We start from the raw sequence: 26717 nt of genomic DNA, 5'->3' as shown, positions 1-26717 counted from the left end.
AAATTGGTGGAAGTTGGACTTTATGCCATTTGTAACTTTCAAATTTTAAAGGTTTCAATATAAAAATAAAAACAGAATGTATAACTTTCAAATTAATGGACAGGAAAAATGGGGATCTGCAAGTTGGTAGAAGACAGGAAAGAAAATAAATGATGAATAGTAAAAGCACACTAGTGAGTATTATATGAATGGCAGAAATTAATCAACATAGCATTAACTATATAAATGTAAAATTTCAATTAGGACAAATATTGTCAGATCAATTTTTACTTTATTTAAATGCTGTTTATAAGAGATACATTTAAAACACATTAACATAGGAAGGCTGAAGGAATGGAAAAGAAGTATCAGACAAGACTATAAAATAGATAAAATAGAATTAAAGGCAAATAGAATTGATGGAGGAATAAAGAGAGTCATTCGATGTAGTTAATGGGAGCAATCTACCAAGAAAATAAAACTACTTGGAAACATCTATGGCCCTAATTCATGGTTTCAAAATACATGAAGCGAAGCTGACAGACTTGCAAGGAAAAACTGACACCTCTACAATTGAGATAGTAGGTTTTAACGAACCTCTCTAGATAATTAATAGATTGAGAAGAAGGAAATGAGTAAGTATGTGAAAATTTATATAAAATTTGCAAACTTAACTCAACAAATGACTAAGATACCAACAATTAAAGAACATGTTCATCTTAAACACAGAGGGAGCATTTTTAAAAATCAATCAATCCAAGGCTATCAAGCAAGCCTCAACAAATTTCAAAGATTCAATCTTTGACACTAAATTAGAAATCAGTAAGAGAAGTTGTTCAATATTCTGTCCTTTGGTTAAAGATGACAGGATGACACAAATACTTAAATCAGTTACCTCTGGAAATCCAACAATAATATATGAAAAAGGTTGCTTTGTTGCTTTTTAAAAGGTATAATTCTACAAGTACAAAAAAAAAATAGGGAAAAAAAATGACATCCCCAAATGTTGGATGCTGGAAATGGAAGGAGTAGTGATTAACAGCAGATTTGAGAAAGCTGAATACTACGTCAGGAGCAGGGAAAGCAGAATAGTTTTTGCTTTCTGCGAGAGTCTCTGGCAGTGATGTGACAGGTACAGGTGAGCAGACAGATCAAGTATTAGGAAGCACGTTAGACCTCACTGTCCTCTCCACCACTACAGCTGGCTGGGCACCATTCCCATGGGTCCTTCACCCATACAAGAAGCTGAATCTCTGAAGAGGTTAAAAAGAGGGATTTTGGGCCCAGGGACCAATAAGCACATTTGAAGATAGGGATACTGAACTGAAAACTTGTTGGACACAGGAAAAGTTTACTTTCTGACTGTTGAGAAACCGTAGCCCATGCCATAATGAAATTCCAGAATGCTAAGAGCCATGACTCTACCCTCTCAAGATAAGCTGTTGGAGTGTCTTCTGAGCTGTTCAAGAAAAAAAATTAAGATACTAACATATTGATAAGGTCTACTGGATCTCCTGAGAGTGAAGCCCAGAGAAGACAAACTCCATCTAAAAACACACAGAGCTTTCAATCACCCTTTAGTGCCCTGTCTTTACCCTTGAACAGACAGTTGAGAATAACATACCTTTTAATAGACACTACTCAACTAAACACAAAGATTAAACCCATAAATAGGGAAAGAAGCAACCTGGAGAAATGGAGTCTAAGAAGAGAAATTAAAGTTTTAAAGGTTATTGTTAATATCCTCAGAAAGATAATGGAGCTATTATAGAAAACAGGATAAGAGAATAGTTTAAGAAAAATAAAGAAGAGAAGCTCAGGAGGAAACTCTAGCATTTACAGTCAACTGAATTTTTTTTTTAACAAGGGTGTCAAGAAAAGTCAATAGAGAAAAAAGAGAATTTCCAACAAATGATGATGAGATGGCTGTACAGCCACATGCAAAAGAATCACTTTAGACCACAACCTCATATTGTGTACAGAAACTGACTCAAAATGGACCAAAGGCCTTATATTTGTAAAAGGTAAATCTATAAAATTCTTAAAAGAGCCTAAAAAACCCTTCTGACCTTGGATTGAACAACTGATCTGACCTCAAAAACACAATCAATTAGGAAAAAAAATAACTAGGACTTCATCAAAATTAAAAACTTTTGTGATTCAAGATAATACCAATAAAGTAAAAATTTAACTCATACAATGGCAAAAAATATCTGCAAATCATGTATTTAACAAAGGTTTGGTATCAAGAAAAGATGAAGAACTCTTATAAACTAATATTTCATAGATAATCTGATTAAAATGGTCAAAAGATTTGTGCAGATATTTCTTCCAAGAATGTATACATATAACCAATGTTACATGAGAAGATTCAACTTCATTAAAAAAACCATCAGGGAAATACAAATCAAAATTGAGGTACCAATTCATGCCAAGGAGGATGATTATAACAAAAAAAATAAGTGTTGATAAAGATGTGGAGAAGTGGGGGTGGAAAACCCGCAAAGACTTCTAGAGGAGAGGTAAAATGATGCATTTGGAGAAAGTCTGGCAGTTTCTCAAAAGGTTAAACACAGAGTTCCCATATTAGTAAACATCCCATTCCACTCAAGAAAATTTAAAGCACATGTTAATACAACCACTTATGCACAAATGTTTCCAGCAGCTTTATTTATAAAATCCAAAAGTAGAAAGCCAAATGTCCATCAGCTGATCAATGGATAAACAAAATGAGATATATTCCTAGGATGGAATGTCATTAAGAAACAAAGTGCAACCCAGTACTGATATGGCTATAACATGCTGAAAACATGCTAAGGGAAAGAAGCCAATCACAGGAGACCACATACTGAATAACCCCCTTTACATGAAGTTTCCAGAAGGCAACTCTGTGGAGAGAAGGCACATTAGTGGTTGCCCACGGCTTCGAAGGTCAGGGAAAAAGGAGGTGAGAGTGCTAATGGCTTATGTTGGTGTGAAGAAAGTGTTTTAAAATCCAGTTGTGGTGGTGTTTCACAACCCTGTGGATATACTAAAAACCATTGCACTTTAAATGTGAAAGAAATCTCACAGGCAAAAAATTATATCACAGGAAGGAAACTCAACTGGAAGATTGGAAGAAATGTTGTTGAGAAAACCTTTCTTCCAAGGATGGTGTCTAGAAGCATTCAGAATGGGTTAGCATTTGACACACCATCTTAGGCTTTCCTCCACTACAGCCTTTAACAAAATGAGGCTGTCCATAACTCCTGGTAACAGAATTATGTACATGTAGACCAAGAAGGTTGGGAAACTGGCCAAAATTTGCACATGGCCCTTGCCCTAGTAGACTACAAGGGGTTTGTTTGTGCTGTGAGACCTAAAGTTTTTGTGAGATTTTGTAAAATGTAAAAAGTATGTCAAAAGGACCTATGGTGTTTCCATGTATGCTAAATGTGTCCATGACAGGATCAAGCATGTGTTCCTCAATGAGAAGCAGAAAATTGTTGAGAAAGTGTTGATGGCAGAAGCACAGAATCGGAAAGCTAAATTTTAAAAATGAAGCTTCTTTGAATAAGAAAAGAAAAAAAAAAGGCAGAAAAATTCAGAGATGGAAGATAGAAATAAAAAATAAATGAGAATATTAGCAGATCAGTTCAGAAAGTTCAACCTCCAAATAATAACAGAAAGAGAGAACAGAGGACTATAGACTGAGAATCAACAATGAAAGAATTCAAGAAAAGTCCCAGAATTGGAGGACCTGTTTTCTAGATTGAAAAGTGTCCCAGAAAGCAAGCAAAATAGATAAAAATAGATTCTCATCAAGATTCATCAATATAAGTTTCAGAAGAGCAAGCCAACAAGAAAATTCTAAACGCTGTCAGGGAAAAGAGTGGGAACAGATCACATTAAGAAGATCAGGTATCAAAGTGGCTTCCCAGGAGCAATACTGCAAGCCAAAATTGAGCAATGTCCTCAACATTCTAAGGAAAAAAAATGACTTTCAACCTAAAATTCTAGAGACAGAAAACCATCATTAAGTTCTAGGGTGATATAAAAATATGTCCAGATGTGAAAGGTAGAACTTTAAATGTTCCTGTAAGATATTAAGTGGAAAGTGCACACAAAATACACTTACTACATCTAAGTCCAAATTTTAATTTGAAAAAGGTAAAGAATGCTTGAGAAATGCTTATATGACACAGAGGGAGGAGTCCAAGAAGCTTTTGCAGGAAAAGAAAAGGAAATTGGATGATACCTTCAGAGAAGCATGGAAGTCAAGAAGCTTTTCCTTCTTCATTTTCCTTCTTCTCCTTCTCCTTCTGGGTTACTATTTAAGATAAGGGATCTTGGAGTTTATGATATGCAAATGAAAATGGTTATTCAGTAGAGAAAAAGAAACTGATGCTATTTGGTATACCCGCTCCATGAGTTTTGTAAGCCTTCCTTTACAGCAGTATAAAAACTTCCTAAAGAGCCAAATAAATACTCACCAAATTTTTGACAATTTTCTGGACACCATCAGTACCAACTGCAATCAGAGCCTTGGACTGGATCTGTGTGTTGTCATACAAACTTTGCTCTTCTAAGGCTGCAAAGACTGTGAAGTGATCTATCTAGGATGTTAGTACTGATAGTGCTTGAAGGGCTAAGAGAGGAGGCAATCACTGTACAAGTATTGTCTTGGAAAATACATCAATTCTCTCAGTGCTCTAGGCTCAGGCTATGATTGTGGCTGTGATTCTTGATATTTTTATTGTGTATCAGAAGCTCTAAGCAAAGTTTATCATCTTCAACCTAATACACAAGCCATCCAAGCTCTCAAATGTTAGCCATGAAAAGGACTGCAGATATCCTCTTATCCAATATTCTCAGTGTAAAGCTGAAGAATCTAAGGGCCTGAAAGGAACAGTGATTTTTCTAAGTTTAATGAAGATTAGAAATTCTTTTAAATGGTTTGAAGTCAATAATGTTGGAATCAGATTTTTTAAATCATAAATATTTTATTACTTAGGAAAAAAATAGGGGCCAGTTATGTAGCTCAGTGGAGTTCTTGCCTAATAAGTGTGAGGCTCTGGGTGGATTCCCAGTAACACACACACACACACACACACACACACACACACACACACACAGTAAAACACAAAACAAAAACGTCCTTAAAGGCATCAAAACTGGAACTCAGAACTCCAAGTTCAATTCTATTACATTGTCTCTGCCTTGCCTTTCTTCAATTACAACACATTTTTATACATGCTACTTCTTGGACACATTCCTGATATATTATTATGCTGGTGTATATTATAGAGGCTATGGTGAGTCAGTTGATCAGTGGGTCAAATAAAGCACCAATGATTTTGGCACAAGTGAGTCATTTTTGCTAAGGCCCAACAGAAAGCCTGAGGATATGTAAAAGTAGCTCACAGCACCAGCAGGCAGCACAGAAAAACCTGTATTCCTCAATATTATGTGAAATAAATGTACCTTCCTACTGTTTAGTAAAAATGGCATTCTGATCTTAACTTGAAAATCTTTATAATAATGACCTCCCCCCCAAAGAAACAAAATGTTCAGTTATAAAAATTATTAAGGTATTCAGCCCTTCACAGGTATTCTGCCCTTTGTAAGATGCTCTGCAGAATACAAGGTTAGGGATGATGTCTGCCATCAGGGGACTTTCAAATACTTCATAGAATTAGAGTGACATATATGCTTTCTTTATATCAGGAAAAGGCTCTAGAAGTTATATTATTGTTCCATTTTGCAAATGGGAAGGCTGAAGACAGGAAAAGCAAGTGGCAAGGTGGTGACCCAGCTCATGTTAGAACACAGTCGGCAGACTTCCTAATGACTGCTCTTACCGCACCCACTACAACCACACACCCATGAGTAATTTTAATGTTTCAATCCTCTGCAAAGAATTTAAGAGCACTTTCCAGCACATACAACAGGAACAAAAAGTAAATTATTGATGGTGTTAAGGCAAGGAAAACAGCAGATGCAGCAGAAAATAATGAAGCCAGAAGAGCAGTTCAGATGTAAGCCTTAAGGTCCTGTGTACAGTTGCTAAAGATGGACAATAAATTTGGCACTCGACTTCTGTACAGCAAAGCAAGGGAGGGAAACTAATCAGACTTGTCTCATCATTAAACAGAAACAGGCAATTTAGTTGGGAGAAGCCTTACCCTTCCTCATAAGAATTTCTCCCAGAAATTTCTCCTTTTCTTATAAAAAGGGAACATACACATGATATGTGGATATCCCAAATAATTTTACAAAAATAACAATCTAACAAACGCTTATTTGAAGTATTCATGTAGAGATGTCAAGTGTATTTATTACAGCAGTTCAACAAAGAGATATAAATAATACAGACTAGAGAGAAACAGAGGTTCCATAGAACACTTGGCCTTTGAGGATGGAAGGAATTTCACAAGGAATGTCTACCTACCTGCCAGAAAGAGTTGAAACAATAAAAGCAAAAATCCTTTTCTATCACTGAATGATTTGGGTTAAATAAAATGGACACCACTCATTCTGTTTCTTTTACCTTACTAAAATCTGTGTACCTCTCCTGGGGAAATGTGAAACCCAATTTAACAAAGCTCGTGAAGAGGTTCTTGAACAGAACTGCTCTGCATTTTGAATGTATCTACCATGCCGCCCTCTGTGATGATGGGACTTCAACATTCTATTTTCATATTCTACATGCTACAAATATTCTGATGTATCTATACAAATGTGGTTATATAGCTATACAAATGTGGTTAGTGTAGAGAAGGGGAATTATTTGGATTGGAAAACTCAGTAGCTAGGCAGATATGAAGCCCAATAAAATTCATCCAGATTTTCTTCCAATGCTGCCAAGAGTTTTGGTGAATATAATTCATGCCATACAGCTTGATTAGATTCCCCCACCCCTGAATCTTTTTTCTAAAACAACTGGCTCCAATTATCCCTGTTTTCCTAAGAAAGGTTTTGTTTATTTTTACTTCTGATGTTGAAACAGCTGCTTTCATTTTTTTATAACTAAAATGTAGGTTTTTTTTTTAAAGTGCAGTTTCAGATTTACAGAAAAACTGCAAAGAGAGCAGAGAGTTTCCACAATCCCCAAACTCAGCTTCTCCTATTGGCATCTTATATTACTACAGTACATTTATTATAATTAATGAACCAATCTTGATTCATTATTAACTGAAGTGCATACTTTATTCAGAGATCCTTAGTTTCCCCCCCCCTTTTACTGATATATAATTCATATGAGTCACTCTTTTAAAAGTGTGTAAGTCAGTGGTTTTAGTATATTTATCACTTTCTAATTCTAGAACATTTACATTACCCAAAGCAGAAACCATGTACTCATTAACAGTTACCCTCAAAAAAAAAAAAAAAACCCTATTCACACCCCAGTTCTGGGAAACCTCTGATATGCTTTCTCTCTACAGAGGTGCCTTATGGACACTTCATATAAATGGAATTATATAATATGTGGTGTCTAGTTACTGGCTTCTTTCACTTAGAATCATGTTTTTAAGGTTCATCCATGTTACAGTGTAAATCAGTACTTCATTCTGTTTTATTGCCAAATGACACTACATTGTATGAGTATATCACAGTTTATTTATCCGTTCAATGGTTGATGGGCATTTAGGTTTTTTCTACTTTGGGGGTATATGGATAATGCCACTGTCAACATCTGTATATAAGTCATCATGTTTTTAATTCTCTTGGATCTAACTAGGAGTGAAATTATGGCTCATATGGAAACTCCACATTTATCGTTTTTGAGTAGCTGCAAACTAAATTCCCAGTCATACCATTTTTACCTTCCCACCAGGGTTTATAAATGTTCCAATTTCTCCACTCTCTCACCAACACCTGTTATTGTCTTTTTGTTATAGTTGTCCTTGTGGGTGTAGAGTTATATCATTATGGCTTTGGTTTATATTTTCTCCCTTATGACTACTGATTTTTGAGCATCTTTTATGTACTATTGACCATCTGTACATGTTCTTTGAAGAAATGTCTACTCAAATCCTTTGCCTTTTTAAAAACTGGCTTGTCTTCTTAATGTTAGGTTGTAAGTGCTCTTAATAAATTTTAGAAACTATAACCTTCTCAGCTATGTGACTTACTTTTTTGTTCTCCATCCTATGAAATCTTTAAATTTTACTGATAGTGTATCTTGAAGTGTAAGTTTTTAATTTTGATGAAATTGTGTGTGTGTCTATATATATATATATATATATATATATATATATATATATATATATATATATATTTTAGATTTCCTTAGTTTTCACCTAATGGCCCTTTTCTGTTCCAGGTTCCTATATGACACCACCCTACATTGAGTCCTCATGTCCACTCCTCTTGACAGTTTCTCAGAGTTTTGTTTTTGATAATCTTAGTTTTAATAACTACTGGCCAGGCATTCTATAGAATGCTCATGCCCTTCAATTGGGCTTTGTGCCATATTTTTCTTTAGACTCGGGATATGTTTTGGGGGAAGGAAGATAACAGAGGAAAATGTTATTTTAGTCACATAATGTCAAAGTTATGTTCTACCAACATGACTTCTCAGTGTGGATGATGACCGCAATCACCTGAGTGAAGCACTGTTTGTGTTTTTCCACTATCAAGTGACTCTTTCTTCCCTCTTTCCATGCTGTAATCTTTGGAAGGAGTCACTAAGCACAGCTGATACTTACGGAGTGCAGTGTTCCATTTCCGTGGTGCAGAGCATCTATATAAATTATTGGTAATTATATTACATGGGAGTTTTTTCTCTCCTATTTAATTCTTTTTTCATTTTTTATTTATGTATAATAGCAGAATGTATTACAATTCTTATTACATATATAGAGCACAATTTTCCATATCTCTGGTTCCTATTTAATTTTTTAATCATTTATTTATATCAGTATTGACCCATGGAGAGTTATCAAATATTTTTAATTATAACCCAACACTACTTTATTTTCTTGCTCAAATTATTCCAGCTTTGGCCACTAGGAACCCTTTAAACTGACTTCTATACTCCTTTGACACACCCCAATCAATGTAATAGATTTCTGTATGTAACTATCTATACATAAGGTGAGCATGAGTTCATATGGATGTTCTTATCCATTACTATGTGGGTTATTCTAGCTTCCTTCCCAGGCTTATCTGTAAATTCTAACTCCAACAGTGAGAAACCTGGCTCCCACTATTTGCTAGCCATTTACTTGACTGTTCAGCTTCAGTATTTATGTGCAGAAGTATCAGAATTTTTAATCCATATCCCCATGGGATGCAACATTATCCATCAGAAGAAAGTGCACTTTTATATAGTTTCTTTTGTCTTTATTCTTACAGAATCTTCTCATTTCCATGGCCAATGAAGTCAGCACCTTTCCCCCTGATGTTAGAGAGGTTGTTTCATACCTTTGGAACTGTGTCACATCCTGCATTCTGCCCTGAAATCACCTGCCCTCCTAAGTGAGTCTTTTGAAATTTTCAAACATAATGGTCCACTCCTTGTGCTGTTGAATTCTGTAGATTTTGACAAATGCATAGTGTCATAGTTTTAGTATCGTATAGTTTCACTATCCCCAGAATTCCTTGTGCTTCACTCACCTTATTCAAGACCTCCCCTCCCAGCTTCCCCCAGCAACGACTGATTTTTTTTTTTATTTTAGAGTATTATAGTTATGCATAGTAGCTGGATTCATTTTGACAAAATCATATATGCATGGATTTTGTTTTCACAATACCTGTTCTTTCTTTTTCTTATCTAACTGCACTACCTGGGTTACTGAGTACAATGTTGAACAAAAGTGGTGAGAAAAATATCTTTGACTTATTTCCAATCTTAGGAGCAAAATGTGGGTTTTCACCATGATGTGCAATGTTTGCTATGGGTTTTTTTTTTTTTTTTTTGTAAGATGTTCTTTATCAAGCTGAGAAAATTCCCCTCCCCTTACTTTCCCTTCCCTCTGCCCTCCCCCATCCTCTTTTCAACCACTGATCTTTTTAAGTCACTATACTTTTGCCTTTTTCAAAATATCACTTAATTAGGATAGCTTGCAGCTTTTTCAGATTGGCTTCTTAAACTTGGCAATATACATTTAAAATTCATCTGTATCTTTATGTGGCTCAATAGCTTATTTTAATCATTGAATAATATTCCATTGTATGAATGTTCTACAGTTTGTTTATCCATTCACCTACTGAGGGACATCTTGGTTGCTTCCAGTTTTTGTCCACTGTGAATAAAGTTACTATAAACATTTGCATACAGGTTTTCCTCTAGGCATATGTTTTTGAATCATTTGGGTAAATACTTAAGAGCACGAATGCTGAATCATATGGTAAGATTATGTTTAGCTTTGTCTGAAACTGCCAAACTGTCTTCCAAAGTCTATACATTTTATTGAATCTTACGAGTTCTTTGTATATTTGGATACAGTCCCTTTATCAGTTACATATCTTGCAAATATTTTCTCCCAGTCTGTGTCTTATGGTTGGACTCTCTTTTTTTATTTTTATTTTTTTAGTTGTCAATGGATCTTTCTTTTATTTATTTATTTATTTATTTATTTATATGTGGTGCTGAGGATCAAACCCAGCGCTTCACACTGGGTGTGAAATGCTCTGCCACTGAACTACAGCCCCAACCCTGGATTCTCTTAATAGTGCCTTTCATAGAGCAGAAAATTTTAACGAAGTTCAATTTATCTTTTTTTTCTTTCATGGTTTATACTATTGAAGTTTTATCTAAAAATTTACTGACAAACCCTAGGTCACCTATATTTCCTCCTGTGTTTTCTTATAGGTTTATCAGTTTGTATTTGAGATTCTGAAACAGAGCTCCTGAACTTCCTGATGTAGTTTCAGTTTATGGTCCATTTTGAGTTCATTTTTGTCTAGGTATAAAGTCTGTGTCTAGGTTCACCATTTTGTATATGGAAATGTATTTGTTGAAAAGACTGCCTTTCTCCATTTAATTGTCTTTGGCCCTTTGTCAAACATCAATTTATTATATTTGTATGGGTCTATTTCTGGGCTTTCTATTCTGTTCCATTGATCTATTTGTCTATACCTTCACCAGTACCACTCTGATTACTGTTACTTTACAATAAGCCTTGAAGTAAGGTTGTGTGAATCCTCCCTTGTTCTTCAATATTGTGTTGAAGTGCTGTGACTTTCCATATAAACTGTAGAATGAGTTTGCTGATCTCTCTAGAAATAGCCTGCTGGGATTTTGATTGGGATTCCATGTATAGAGCAAGCTGGGAAGAAGTGATATCTTAATAATAGTGAGTCTTCTGATACAGGAATAAAGAATCTTTCTCTTATTTATATTTTTACATCGTTCTTCAGAGTTTTGTAGTTTTCTGCTTAATGATCCTGTACATATTTTTGTTAGATTCATACCTTCCCTGCTTGTAAATGGTGGGTTTTGTTTTGTTTTTAATTTCAAGTTCCAATTGTTCATTGCTGGTACACAGGAAAACAACTGACTTTTATATGTTAGCTCTGCACTGTGTAACCTTGCTCTACTTATTAGGTCTAGGTTTTTATTTTTTTCTGTCATTTCTTAGTGATTTTCTTCATAGATAATCATGTCATCTGTGGACAGTTTTATTTCATCCTTCACAATACCTGTTCTTTCTTTTTCTTATCTAACTGCACTACCTGGGTTACTGAGTACAATGTTGAACAAAAGCAGTGAGAAAAATATCTTTGACTTATTTCCAATCTTAGGAGCAAAATGTGGGTTTTCATCATGATGTGCAATGTTTGCTGTGGGTTTTTTCTCCCTAAGATGTTCTTTATCAAGCTGAGAAAATTCACATCTATTTCTAGTCTCTGAGTGTTTATCATGAATGGATGTTGCATTTTGTCAAAGGTTTTTTTCAGCATCCATTCCTGGTCTTCAAACATCTGCAAATATTTTTCTGTTCTCTTTTTCTTCATTTTCTGATATTCTAACTACACATTATCCCTGCCCCACAATTCTTGGATATGCCGTTGTTGTATGAAACTCTTTTCTCTTTTGTATTTCTGTCTGAGAAGTCACTACTGATACATCTTGAAGCCCACGGACTCTTTCCTCAGCTGTGTCCATCCAATTAATAGCATATTCAAGGTACTCACCATTTAGTACAGTGTTTTAAAGATATTTTTGAGTCGCAGATGGACATAATACATTTATTTATTTACTTACTTACTTATTTATGTGGTGCTGAGGATTGAACCCAGGGCCTCACATACTCTAAGCAAGTACTTTACCACGGAGCTCTAACCCCAGCTCTAGTACAGTGTTTTTTTTATTCTAGCATTTCTTTTCTGTTTTTTCCTACAACTTCCATCCTTCCACATACATTATCCATCCATTCTCTCGTGTTAGTTACTTTTTCCTACTAGGACCTTTACCATGAGTAGGTTAATTTAAATTTCCTGCCTAATAATTCCAAAAATCTGTGTCATCTTTAAGTCTGGTTCTGATGCTAGTTTTGGAGACACTTCAGACTACTTATTCCTTTTAGCATGACTTATAATTTTGTTTGTTTATTTAACCCAGATGTGACATATTGGGAACAGGAACTGGAGTAAATAGGCCTGAAATGTACAGTTTATGTTGTCCAGTGTGTTGTGTGCTATAGCAGTAAGTGCCAAAGCTTGCAGATTCCTCTAGTGTCCCTGTTTATGTCTCCCCTGAGGTCTCCTGAACCTCCCCCTTAGATAGAACCTGTGTGTTATAATTTTGGTTGTAACCCAACAATTATTCTGGAGTGTTATTGGTGTGGTGATGAGATGAAGGGAAAGGAAGCATTTTATACCCTTATAAGTAAATCTCAGTCTTCCGGAGAGTGGTGTTGCTGTTGCTGGTCTGTGACCTTCATAAGCATTTCACTGTTTCCTCTCCTTCCCTACTTTAGATGAGACAGACTAGAGGGCTCTGGAAATCAGAGAAATGTTCTTCCCTACGTGGGAAAAGGTTCTGGTGAGTTTTCATCCCCTGGAGAGTCAGTGTTTGTCATAGAGAAAATTCTGGGCCTATATCATAATGGTAGTTGTTTCTCTTTTCCTGCCAAAACCAATATGGGATCTTTGTTATCTCTTCACAATAAGAACTTGGTGGAGACCCTGGGAGTAAAACCCCTGCAAGTGTGAAGCTGCTCTGAAAAGTAAGGCCAGGAGTTTCTTACTCTCAAGCCAGTCCACACCCAGCCTCCAGCCATTCGACAAAATGATTTTCATTTTGTTCAGCTTTCCTTGCGTTAGCCAGAACAATGCCTTCCAAGCTCTTTATACCCTGGAGCTGATTGATACTTGCTGCTTGCATTGTCATCCTTCAGTTTCTCTTGAGGAATCAATCTTGCAAGATATTACTTGGGATGTATATAATCAGAGAGGTAGATTTAGATACATCTCAGTGGCGGGATCCAGTCTTGGGGCAAAAAATAAGGATCCCTCTGTAACTTTGCTCTAATCTGCCTAGATGACTTAGCTGGATTTCTACCCTAATTTTGCTTATCTTTGAGGACAGGATATCTTAAGTCTAGGAGTCTCTCTTCAGGGAGTGTCACTAAGACTGACTGCCAGAATGACACGAGAAAACTTCTAACTCATCATCATAAAAGACAGGAATATTCTTTCTCTTTATTAGCCTCCCTCCCCTCATTTCCTTCACTCTGTATCCAAGGTGCAGAAAGTTGATTTGTTGAGTTTCACCACCACCCCTATTCTTGGCCAAAAATAAGCATTTCCTTCGCTGTTCAACAGGTGATCAGTCTTGTTATTAGTTCCACAATTCCAAGAGGAATAAAGAACCCAGCCTTTGGAATAAAAATCAGTTAACAGCTCTTCTAATTTGGTGGAAATGTGGAGCTCAAATGCGGTAACTAGTTAGTTTTGTAATATGAGAAGCAACTGAGACCTGCCTAGACTGGAATGAGCAGGGACTCTCAGGGACCCAAGGAGTGGTGGTACAGACAGGTGGGTTCTCCTTTCAAGCCATTCTCAGCACTGCAATGATGCTCCAGTAGAATCCTGCAAGTGGGTCAGGAAAAGCAAAATTTCAAATACAACTCTAGCACCATGCTCCTTTCTGGGTTTTTCTGTGCTTATTCCCCTCCTTTTTTTCCCCAGCACCTTCATAGTTCCCTTCTCCAGTGCTTTTATCTTATTCAGAGCCATTTTGACATGTTAGTGCTTATTGTTATCAGGAGGGCTGATTTCAAAGTAAATGAAAATAATTGAGGCAAACTGTCCAGCTCTGGAAGGAACAGTCTGCTTCAGCAATGGAACAATCACTTGTCAGGAAAAGAAGTAAATTACTATTATCTCACACCATGCAAACATAGAAAAGTTAATGACTGGAATAACTGACACTCACTTGGGAAAAAAACACCTGAATTCTGAGTCCTTTTTTAGTCTTACATATATGAACAGTATAACAGCACATTTGAATGTAATGTCTTTTACGAAGCAGCTGGGAATCATTCAGAAGTCATCTACTATCATTAAAGAGATCATTAATTTGTGGGAAAGAAAATGTATTTATGCTGAACTGTCAGGATCTTCAAATTACATCAGAAATCTATTACTTTAAAAATATGCAAATAGTCTACTAAATCAACTTCCAAATGGCCTACTGATATCTACAGTGTCGTTAAAGTTTATTATATAGATCAGTCCTTAAAGACATCATAGATGATGATCTTTTTTTTACACACAAAAAAAGAAATAAGTAGAAATATTTTAAAAGGATAAGTATTTGGGCTGGGGATGTGGCTCAAGTGGTAGCGCGCTCGCCTGGCATGCGCGGGACGCTGGGTTCGATCCTCAGCTGCACATACAAATAAAATAAAGATGTTGTGTCCACCAAAAACTTAAAAATAAATATGACAAAAGCTGATCAATACCAAACTATTAAGTAGAAATTTAACTTTCCAAAATCAAGCTACAATTAAAGAAAAAAACACTTTAAATCTGAAGTCAACTTAGCATTCAGGGATAAAGTCAATACCATATAAGAGGAGAGAAAATACAATCCCTTCCTGTAGGATATATGTCTGTATCTTTGAGATTGTTCTGGTATTGCTCAGCTACTGAACTCTATTTGAAACTCATGTAAAATACCTTTGTTCATATTTCAGTAGAAGAACAATTTTTTAAAAAATGTAAGATTTACAGGTGTCACTATATTTTAATATCTGATGTTGTCTTCTTAGAACTATTAATTTTTTCTGTTAGAATAAGGAACATGATCAGTCCTTTACAGAGCTCAGGTGGGGGTAAAATTTTAATATACAGGTCAACCCTCGGTATCACCATGGTTTCAGGACTCCTGAAGATACCCAAATCCTCAGACATTCAAGCTTCTTAAGTCAGCCCTCTATCTGTAAATTCTGCATCCACAGAATGAACCAAATGCGGATAGATTCCTGTGGAAATGAGGTCAACTTTAATGTTTCCATAGAATTTGATACACATTGACCATACAACTTTTTAGAAGGAAACTAACTATAGAATAGCTACTACAGACACTGGGTTTACAGAGAAATTAATGTAGCAGCCACACTTCTACTTGCCAATACCAGTGAAGGACATAGAAAATCCACTTTGAAACCGAAAAAGATTTGGGCTTAAATTCCTGCCCTGCTGCTCCTTACCATGCACAAGTTATTGAACCTCTAACAGACTCTATAATCAGGATAATTAGTATTCAAGATAACATCTATGAAATGCCCTATTACAGAGCCTATTCTACAGTAGTCAAATGTTTAAAAAATATATATGCTTCTTTCTTTTCTCCTCTCTGTCCACTAATTCTCTTGCTCATGAGTTCAGATCACAGAAACCTTTTAAAACTCTAGGCTATAAAAGAAAACGAAGATACAGAAAAGCCACCCCAAAAGATGTATTGCTCAGAATTTACAGTTGTTATAAGGTAAACAGCCATGTATCTGCCACCCGGTTTACGAAACATCTCTGCCCACCACTCAAGCAGCTCCTTCAGTGTCTTGTCGCAGCCCCAACCTCCTCCCTTTCCCCAACAGGAAAACCTCTCCTGATTTTTACAGCAATCACTTCTTAAAGTCTGAATCCAGGGTAGATTTTTTGATGTCTCAGCCTATTAAAAACAAAACTTGTGTCTCCTAAACCTTGCTTAATCCACAGGTTTGCCCTTCACCCGTTTCTTTTCCTTGGAGTTGCCGTGCTGAGGAACCCATATGTGGATCCACATAGAGCATCAGGCACAATCCAAGTTTGCTGATTGCATTCTCACCAGGAAAATCAACATCCTTCTCAGTTCTATGTGTTTTCTAAAAATTGGAAGCTGGACCCAGAGGCTTGATGATTCATGTTAGATCACTTTATGTTCTTTTATCAGAAGCTCATAATGTCTGCGTATCCATTTTGTTTCTGCTTTTGTGATATTAACAGCTGTTGATGTCCAGTGTCCAGATGTGTCAATTCATTAGGAGTTAAAAACTGGTAATACTCTAAATTTTATCATTTTTTTACAAAAATTTGTATTTTATTTTTATAGGCCAGTAATTAATAAAAAGAAAATGAAATTAAAAGACTATATTGTTTATAATGGCATCAAGAGAACTATTAAACTCTCAGAGATAAAAGCAACGAAATATGTGGAAGACTTCCACACTGAAAAACCATAAAATGGAACTGAGAGAAGTTAAAGAAGCATCACATAAAAGGTGGGCTACACCATAGTCATGAACTAGAAGATTCTTAATTATAAAGATGTCGTTGCTCACAAAATTGATCGAGTTAAGTTAATCACAAAATCCCACCAGGTCTTTCCTATGTACATGGAAATCCATTTTTTTCTACATACTTAATTTTTCTTTTATTTTCTTCATTTTATAACTTCATAAAATGGGACTTAGCTTATCCAATTTAAAACTTTCTGGAAGTGTGTATGTGTACAGTATATTTTTTACTCAAAATACCACCTTTGCTGCATCCCTGAAACATTGCTCTGTAGGGTTTTCATTATTATTCAGTTCTAGATATCCTAAATTTGTATTATTTAACAGTGTGTTTTTAAATTTTCGAAATACATGGGGAATTTTAAAAAATTATCTTTTTATATTAATGTCTAATTTCACTGTTACAAAGAAAGATCATTCTTTATTTTTGAAACTTATTGATGTGTCTAACACACAATTACCAGCAATAACTGAATAATCTTCCAGTTCTATCTTCTCCTGTCCTGATTTTTTCATATTTTACAGATATTTCATGTATATGTGAGAAAATGTATATTCTTAAATTGTTAAATATAAAAATCTATATACACAAAACGTCAAGGATCAAGCTTTTTAATTTTGGTGTTTATATTCATGTTGCTGATTTTCAGCCTTCTTAACCTATCAATATTTATTAAAAATTTTTTTAGGGGCTGGGGATGTGGCTCAAGCGGTAGCACGCTCGCCTGGCATGCGTGCGGCCCGGGTTCGATCCTCAGCACCACATACAAACAAAGATGTTGTGTCCGCCAAAAACTAAAAAAAATAAATATTAAAAAAAAAAAAAAAAAAATTTTTTTAGCTGTAGATGGACATGATACCTTTATTTTATTTTAATATTTATTTTTAAGTTATAGGTGGGCCCAATATCTTTATTTTATTATTATTTTTTATTTTTATATAGTGCTGAGGATCAAACCCAGTGCCTCATGCATGCTAGGCAAGTGCTCTACCACTGAGCCCTAACCCCAGCCCTGACCTATCAATATTAAATTTCTCAATAGGATGCTAAAAGAGAAAAGGAATAATTTTCTAAATTTTGAATAAAAATTCTTTTCAACCTAAAATCCCATTTTTCACTAAAATTTTCAACTAAATGTATGGATGAATAATGGTTCTTTTGAACATGTAATTTCTCAAAAGATTCATCTCTTAGGCATCTTTTCTTTAAAAAACATAAAACTCTTGAAAGATATGCTCCTGTCAAATGAGGTAGTACAGTAAAGCAAAACAGAAAAAGTCAGAGGCTGGGGGGTGTAGCTCATGGTAGAGTGTGTGCGTAGCACATGAAAGGCCCTCGGTTTGATTCCCAGCACCACAATTAAGGAAGGAAGGAAGCAGGGAGGGAGGGAGGGAAGGAGGAAAAGAAAAAGTGGCATCCATAAAACAGTAGCTATTTCTCAGGAGGGCAGTAAAAAGTGCTGGGGCAGCTCTAGAATGCAAGAGACCTTGCTAGCAAATTATCCAGACTGAAACAAAATAGGTCTCTGGGAGGGAAACCTCTGGGCAGAGGACAGGAGAAGATAGAACTGGAAGATTATTCAGATATTGCTGGTAATTGTGTGTTAGACGCATCGTTTGCTCCTCCTCAGGTTCTTATAGATTTACTCACTCTGCTTCACATGCCACTGTAGTGATTCTGTGTGGGCTCCTATGGGTCCTTCTCCTCAGGCCAGACCACAACTTCCAGGTTCAAATGAAGTGCCACACTGCAGAACCACAGGATCCTTCTTCCCCTTTCACTGAAGATATATTTGCTGATGCAACCAGGAAGTGGGCAAGGTGAGGGAATTTACATTCTTCATGGTAAATTTTAACCAGTGGGAGACAGAATATAGAAAGCAATCAACAGATAGTCTGTCTCCCTTTTTCTGATGAACTATTCTGACCATCTACAGTACAGCCAAATGGAAATGTCCTGAGTAGGTAGGTAGGTGTACTTGCTAAGTGACCAGCTATAATCTCTTCATGACTTATGAAACAGTGGCCAGAGTGGTAAAGCCTCACCTTGCATCTTCTTCCCATCCTTCCTACCTCGCTTCCCTCTACCATGATTCTTGTTTTCCTGAGATTTTATCTCTTAATGGTGTTCGCATTTAATGCTTATCTTGACTCTGTTATTAGGAAATGTGGACCATCTCACAAGTATATGATAGATTTGAATGAAACATTATTAAAAATTTTAATTAAGGTTTACAAAACATTCAAGTAAAATATAAGAGAATACTATTAACTCTAGGGTAGGGAGAAAACTCTGTAAGGTAAACATTATAATCATAATATAGTATATCATCTAGCTCTGTGGTACACATTGTGAAATAATTAAATTTGACAGATCCAGCCTAGAGGAAGAGTGTGAGAGCTACATTTACATCTGCCAGATAATGAGAAAGAAAGTTCTTTCAATCAGAATCCTGGTCCCAGTTTTAAAGTAGTTCAATGTATGACCTTGGACAAGATGTTTAATTTACCTTTGTCTCAGTGTCTTCATTTATCGGGTTGAAATGATACCTATCGTGTTTTTTGCAGCACAACTTTTTATTACGAAACAATGTGTGGAAGCACATTGAAAAGTGAAAAGTCATCGTTCAGAAGAGGTGGGAAGCCAGTAGAAAGTTCACAGCAGCATCTAGGGATCAATGAAAGGTAAGAAGGATGTGCAGGCAAATCCCCTAACTTATCCCTAAACTATGGGACAATGCTAAGAATTTCAAAAATGTTATGAGCCTTTGGAATTAAAATTTTTTTTTTCCCTTTTCCCAAAGGAGAAAGACATGACCATCCCCGACTCCTGTGGATAATCTTTATTATAACAACCTCCCAATTTGTTGTTCTGCCTCTAGTCTCTTTTCCCACAGAACCATCTAGCTTGCCTAATATTCCTAACCTATGCAATCCACAGATTAGGGATCTATCAATAACGGCTCCAGATCCCTAAAAACTTAGGTTCTATCCTCTCTCCATAAATTTGTATTGATTTTTCTGGTCCAGTGAAATTTATTTCTTCTTGTTTTCTTTGAACAATCAACTTAAGTCCTCCCACCCCGGAAAAATAAGCAACAATTAAGTCCTACCACTTGATGAAATTCTATGCTATCTTTACATACCTAGACTCCTTAAGGCATTGTATGAATTGTAGAGAAGAACAAATATATCTTTCCTTCTCCTAAGTGCTAAGCACAATTGTAATCAGGTAATAGGTATTAAAAAAAAAGAAAGAAAGAAACAGAATTTACTTACTTAACCTCTTTAAATTTCTAGTTTTTCTTCTCAAAAATGTGGATAATACAGAGAAACTCTGAGACTAAAAAATTATGTGTATGTGTGAGAGTATAGTACAATACTTAGCATGCAGCTAGCATTAAATGTTTGCTGAGTCATAATAGTGAAATGCAGATATTCATCCCATATGACTGAAAAGATTAAATAAAGATGTGTCAACATATTAGCAACTGAAACATTTGACAGGTGCACAATTATCATTTCAAAGTACAAAACAAAAAAAAAAAACAATGAAAGAGGAAAACAGCGGGGAGCTAACTTAGAAGTGGTAGCCACATCCAAAATATATCCTGGCTTTAACAAGATTTCTGGCCTCTGAAAAGCTTCCTTCTTAGAGAAGCTGAATGGACACCTAAGAAAACTGCCAGAAGAGGTGAGATCCCAGCACATCCGACACACACAGGCTTTGAGCAGATGCTGTTACAGAGTGTGCTCCAAAGGACATTCTTTGTAAGAGACCTACTTAAGGAATATTCCCTCTGGTCCAGAGAAGATCCTTGGTAAACCTGTTCCAAGTAGGCTGATGTGGGAACAAGCCCAAGTGTTCAGTTTTGGAAACTTGAGATCTACTTAATGGTTGGAGAGTAGCTCACAACTAAAAGTACTCCATAAAAATAATGGGGCAGGCCACAGGATCTCTCAGAACTTTCAGTTCTAACATTTGGGGATTCATCTTTAGTTAAAAAAAAAAAGAAAAGAAAAAGAAGAACTTATAGAGACAACAGCAATTTGAAGAGTAGAAGAAGAGCAGTCGCTCTGGAGAAGAAGGTTTCAGTCCCTCTGCCTCTGAACAGATGGAGAACAATGTAGAACTCATCTCTAGCACAATATCTTTTGCAGTGTTTGAACAAATAAGAATATTTTCCACTGGAAGCTGAGAGAACCTCAAGAAAGTGACACTGTCCCCTTGTCATAGTCTTATAGGTTCATCTTAAAAATTCTGCTCATCTGGAAAGTTAAATTTTTTTTGCTAGAAATATGGTGCTAAAATATTTTTGCCAAAAATATTGCTTTTTATTTTCATTATATGAACTGTAAGTCTAAAATTATATTGATAGCCAGAGAACTGCTGAGAATGATGCTAGAGCCTGCTTGGAGCTCTCCAGGGTACTGATTTCATCTCCAGCTGGTTTCTAACCTTCCACTTGGATGCAAGGATGTTTCCAGATCTATCCACCACCTAGGCAGAGATGTGGCACAACCATAAGGCATGCCTGGTGGACACATGAATGAACAAAAGAGAAGAATATCATACCATAAAACATAATAAGACTGCAAAACAACATGAATTCATCATCAGTGGTTGACCTAGCCTCCTACTTAACAGAGAAAATAGAAGCCACCAGATGGATGAATCCTCAACTTCCCACCATAGAATCTACACAGCTTTCTGTATCTTCACCCCTAGTCTCCTCCATCCCTTCTGTTAAAATAACACATCAGGTGCCCTCTTTATGTAAGACCAAAACCACCTGTGAGATGGACCTCATTCATCTCCTCCTTCTCTTAAAGAAAACTCATCACCAATTACTGTTCCCTTTCTATACAATTCACCTTTCTTATAAGTGTATTATGGCATATAACTGGGAGTTTAGTACATATAATGAATCACCATTCAGTCATGAAGAAAATATTAAGGTAGTTCTTTCTTGTCCTGACATGTAACAGTCAAGGAGTAAAATATGCTCACCTGAAGTTCAGGTTCATATACTAAACTGCTGATAGTCATCCTGGACTTGAATATCCAACAGGTACTTCAAACACAACATATCTTGAAAAAATGCTCCTCATCTCCCCTCAAAATCTCTCTTCAGTGTTCCTCATCTCAGTAAATGGCACTTCTATCTACCCAGCTGTGCAAAGACCCAGTTAACATACATTCTTTGATCTGCTCCTCTTTTTCACTTCCAATCTAATCAATCAATGAGTCCTGGCAGTTTTAGCTATTATTATTATTATCATCATCATTTTTGGCACTAGTGATTGAACATGGGGTGCTTTACAACTGAGCCACATCCCCAGCCCTTTTTAGTTTATTTTGACACAGGGTCTCACTAAGTTGTTTAGGGCTAAATTGCTGAGGATGGACTTGAACTTGCAATCCTCCTTAGTCTCCTGAGTAGTTGGGGTTACAGGCATGTACCATGATGCCCAGCTTAGCTATTAAATTTTTCTATATTATTTCATCTCTCTCCACCTCCACTTTCAGGATCTTTGTCCAAGACAATGTCATCTCACAGGGACTTCTGCAATAGCCTCTTCATTATTTCCCAGCAAGCACTTTTCCCCTTCTCCAATCCAGTCTCCACTAGATTGCAGCCAGGGAAGTCATTTCCAAAGGAACTTCTGTGTTCTTCTCTATCAAAATTCTTACATAGTTTGTTATTTCTAATACAAAAGAGTGCAAAGTCCTTAGCAAAGTGTCTGCATGATCTAAGCTTTATTTACTCTGGATTCATTTCACATCATTCACCCCCTAGTGGAATATACTTATTCAAACTAATTCTGCTCTTTCCTTGTCGGGAACTTCATATTTTTCTTCTAGAATGTTTTCCTCCTTACTTGCCTATCCAACTCCTCGTCACCCTTCAGGTCTCAATTTAAACGTAATATCCTCTGTGAAATTTCTTCCAATCCCTCAGATTCAACAAAACTGATTTTAATTCCCTCATCCAATTCACCACACATTCACTCATTTATTCATTCAACAAATATTTATTGAGTATCTAAACTGCACCAGTTCTTTGGCTCAATAGAAAGACTATAACTGTGAACAATTCTGACAATATTTTTAACTGATAAAACATATCATAGTAGAAAGTGTAATCACTAAACAAATAATTATTTAGTTATAATAAATACTATAAAATACAAGTATAGAGTGCTTGGAGAATGAGTGACGTCTGATAAATGAGGGAAGTAATTCAAATACAGTTTTGTTCTGCTGACTCCAAATCCCATGCTTTCTCCTTAGTACAGTGGGCTGTAAAGTCAAGCTTTATTTTTGTTTCTAAGAATAAATGATTTCATCTTTTTTTCTTCTTAACTCCACCAGAATCAAATTCTGTAAAGCACTCTGCTGTGCTTCTGGGAGGTGTTCCTGAGTGCCCCACTACCCAACATGGTGGCACTCCACTCCACAGGGCCCACAAATCAGCTCACTGTCAACAGTGTTCTGGGATTCTGTGGGCTTAGGGATCCAGGAGAGTGCAGACATGTGCAGAGAACTGTGCAAACACAAAAGATGGGAAGACTAATTCTGCCTGGGGGTATAACTTGGATGAAAGTACTCTGTAAAATGTAAAGCACTATTCAAATGACTGTTATTAGCGATGGCAATAGTGGTAGCAGTCTCCAGGCAGTTGATTCCCCAAGGACAAAAATAAAAGCATCTATTCAAATTGAAATTGAGATCCATGTATTCATTTAATCTATAAAAACTGAAATCCATTTCTACTCATTCGTTCTTAGCATCGGATTTTTACTCATTTTACAAACAAAATTCCTATTTGCAGTCAAGAAGTAATTAATTTGTATATTTTGCTTTTATCCACTGCTTTTTATTACATAAGAACAACTCTGAAAGTACATCAGTTCTCATTTATTAGAGTCATATCTCAGTCTTTAAGCAGTCACTGAGGTTAAAGAAAAACATTAAAATATATTGAATGTCAGAAACCTCATTTTCCTGATACACCATAAGCACAGCCACAGCCCTCTGATGGTGACAGAGTGGAATGACACTGAGTTGAAAGTTGAGACAATGACTCCCATTACCTGAAGAGTCCTGTATTGTTAGGAACCTCTGGACCACACAATCTTTAAGGCATGCAATTAGATTTTTAATGATCCCACCTCTGTAACTTCTTAGATACATGACCTTGTGCACATTTCTTAACTTCTCTAGTCTTCAGTTTCCACTTTCATAAAATAAAAATAATAATTGCACTCATCTCATAGGGTAATTGTGATATCAAAGTACATATGTTAAAATAATCAAAGTACATATTTAAAAAGATTAATACAGTGCGTGGTATACAATTAGCACTCAATAAATATTTTCTATATTATTCTTACTATTTCTCTCAACTCTGAAATCCTAAGAATTCTATAAACACATTTCTATAAAGCACATAAAATATAGAAAATCTGTACTATAGATATTCTTATACCCCACCAGTAGGAATGTGCTGTAGTTCATAAGAAGAACTACTACCATGAAGACTTCAAAGGAATGCCCACTGCTCATCTAGAAATCTCATTGCTTCCACATACTTCAATAAAACAAATCACCATCACCCAAGATTAAAGGACTCCCCTTATTTTGAGGGGTTCTAATGTTTAATCAAATAGCTTCATCAGATTCCACATATCTCCTACTCATTAGCCTAGTTCTTTCCTCTGAAAGAACAAAAAACAGTTACTCAGAATTACTTTGACCACAGAGCAAAATAAGTTTAGATGGTTACTAAGTTCTCAGTCATATTTTTGGAACCCTTTACTTTTCCACTAGGATCTTATTTCAGATCTTTCAATATCCTGCTTACTCATGAAATGGGAAAGACAAGGGAAATATGATATTCTACCTGTACTCTGAATTAGCTTGACTGTTAAGAGAAGAATTCTCACTTAGTTTTGCCTTGCTCATGCTGTTCAGGTTCATACCTTTTTTCTCCTCTCCTCATGTGAATCCTACGTATCCATTAAGTTCTGATTATAATTTTTTGCTGGCACTTTTGATTTCACTTCACCATGTGTTAGTTGAGCAAGGCAGCCATCAGCACCAGCATCGTAAAAGAGGAAACCTGGGCTCAGACACTAAAAGATTTAGCCGAATTTACAGAGCTGGTAAGGGACAGCTCTGTAATTTTATAAATCTATTGAAACATCAATAGTCACAGTGGTCAGAGTTAACTGTAAAGGAAATGAATGACAATTAGTCGTACCAAGAACATCTAAACCACCAATCTGGATTCTGCTGATGAAAAAATATCCAGTCTATTCAAAACAGATATTAAGACGTTAAGTAAATCTACCACTTAATGAACCTGGTATACTCATTTTAAAGATGAGAGTTCATTAAACTTGTCTAAGTTGCTTGTTCAGTTAGAACTTTTATACATGCAAGTATAAACTAGGCCAAAAAAATAATTTATAATGCACATATTTGAAAAGTCTAGGTTTTGAGTTCAACAGCTGTTAGGAATTAAAAGGGCCTGATTTTTGCTCTTTATGTCTATTTGGGCCTCTCTCCCAGGCAGAACTTTTCCTGAGGACCCCAGCCTTGCAGCCTCTTAGATTCACATCCAGTGCAAAAAGGATACAACTCTTTTCTTTGATCAAAAAATTTTGATCAGAAGTCAGAATCACAGGTCCAACCAAATATTTGGAGTCCACTTCTAAATCAATCTCTATGATCAGAAAATGTAATACTCTATCTAGAAAGAGATGATATCACCTCCCTGTAGCCAGGGGTAAAATAGGCTCTGTCTAAAGCACAAAGTTTGAGTTCTGGGCAAGAGGTGGCTCTCCAGAGGAAAATCTGGACTTGGGGACTAAAAGATGTATGACTGCACAAATGGTGTCCTTCTACTTCATGTACAACCAGTGTGCTCCATTTGTGTACAATGAATCCAAGAGCTTTCTGCTGTCATGTATAACTGATTAGAACTAATAAAATTAAAATTTTTTAAAAAGATGAAATGGACACTAGGAGACAAAAACAACAAAAGTCCACTATAATAATACAACTAAGTAGAGTCAGATCTTGGACCAGAACTTGTACTGTGACCCCCATTTGAGGGTTTTCCCTATTACGCTCTGCTACTCCCCTGGAGGAAAAGATTATCCTAGAGACCTCAATCAGCTCTCATCTCTGAATTACGTAAGCTTAAAATATTTGTTTTCCTTCTTAAAAAGAGGTTTTCATGAAAAGACATCTTCAGAAAACTCTGGGGAAAAAATCCTACTCCATAAGGACACTTTAGTATCACCGTTCAAGATGACCTTTTTATCATGATCCACCTTTCATCTACACCTAAGACTAGTCATAAAAAAACAGAAGATAAACCTCTGGACCTCAACCTCTCTACTAATCAATATTTTTTAATAAAGTTCAATTGGATTTGGAAGGCCTACTGGGCTCCTGGTGTTGCTAGAAAACCAGACATCCTAGGAAGAAAATAAATTTAATTTACTTAGTCAACATTTAATGAACGTGAAGCAAAAAGCTAGGCATTTGGGGAATAAAATGATCAAGAACTCCTCTTTGGGGAGTCTGCAGTTTGGGGAGGCAGACATGTAACATGATTATAATGCACTGTTAAAGAGTTATGATAGATCTTTTATGAAGTGATATGGAATAAAGTACAGCATTCACTTCAGAATGGAATTATCTGACAAAGGACAAGGCCCAGAGAGGGTACAGGGCACACCATGAAGGATAATGATGCAATCAGGAAGAAGCTAGGAAGAAACCAAAGATGAACTTCTGTCTTTTAAAGATTGGCAAGGGGTCCTGAAAAGTGGGGAAGGTGGAAGAGGAAAATATAATTCAACAATTAATTAACAGATGTTAGTGAGCAAGGATTCCTGGTGAGTAATATGGAAATATAAAAATGAATAAGATGAGACCTCCAACCTCAAGAGACCTATTATATAAGGCAAATCACATTATGAAAGACTGCAACTGGGTGCAATAAAACT

At 36.0% G+C, this 26717-nt stretch overlaps 1 protein-coding gene and 1 pseudogene across 1 annotated transcript in view; one reads left to right on the top strand and one right to left on the bottom strand.

Moving 5' to 3' along the window:
- The window catches only part of Syn2 (synapsin II), a 148167-nt gene that overhangs the window by 92999 nt on the left and 28451 nt on the right, over positions 1–26717 (bottom strand). The gene's annotated exons all lie outside the window — the stretch shown is intronic.
- On the top strand, positions 3152–3514 carry LOC114089942 (large ribosomal subunit protein eL34-like; annotated as a pseudogene).

Source organism: Marmota flaviventris, chromosome 20 (genome assembly GCF_047511675.1).
Source record: "Marmota flaviventris isolate mMarFla1 chromosome 20, mMarFla1.hap1, whole genome shotgun sequence".
Lineage (NCBI taxonomy): Eukaryota > Metazoa > Chordata > Mammalia > Rodentia > Sciuridae > Marmota > Marmota flaviventris.
Note: the sequence above shows the minus strand (reverse complement) of the source record. Positions and strands in the feature narration are given on the sequence as shown.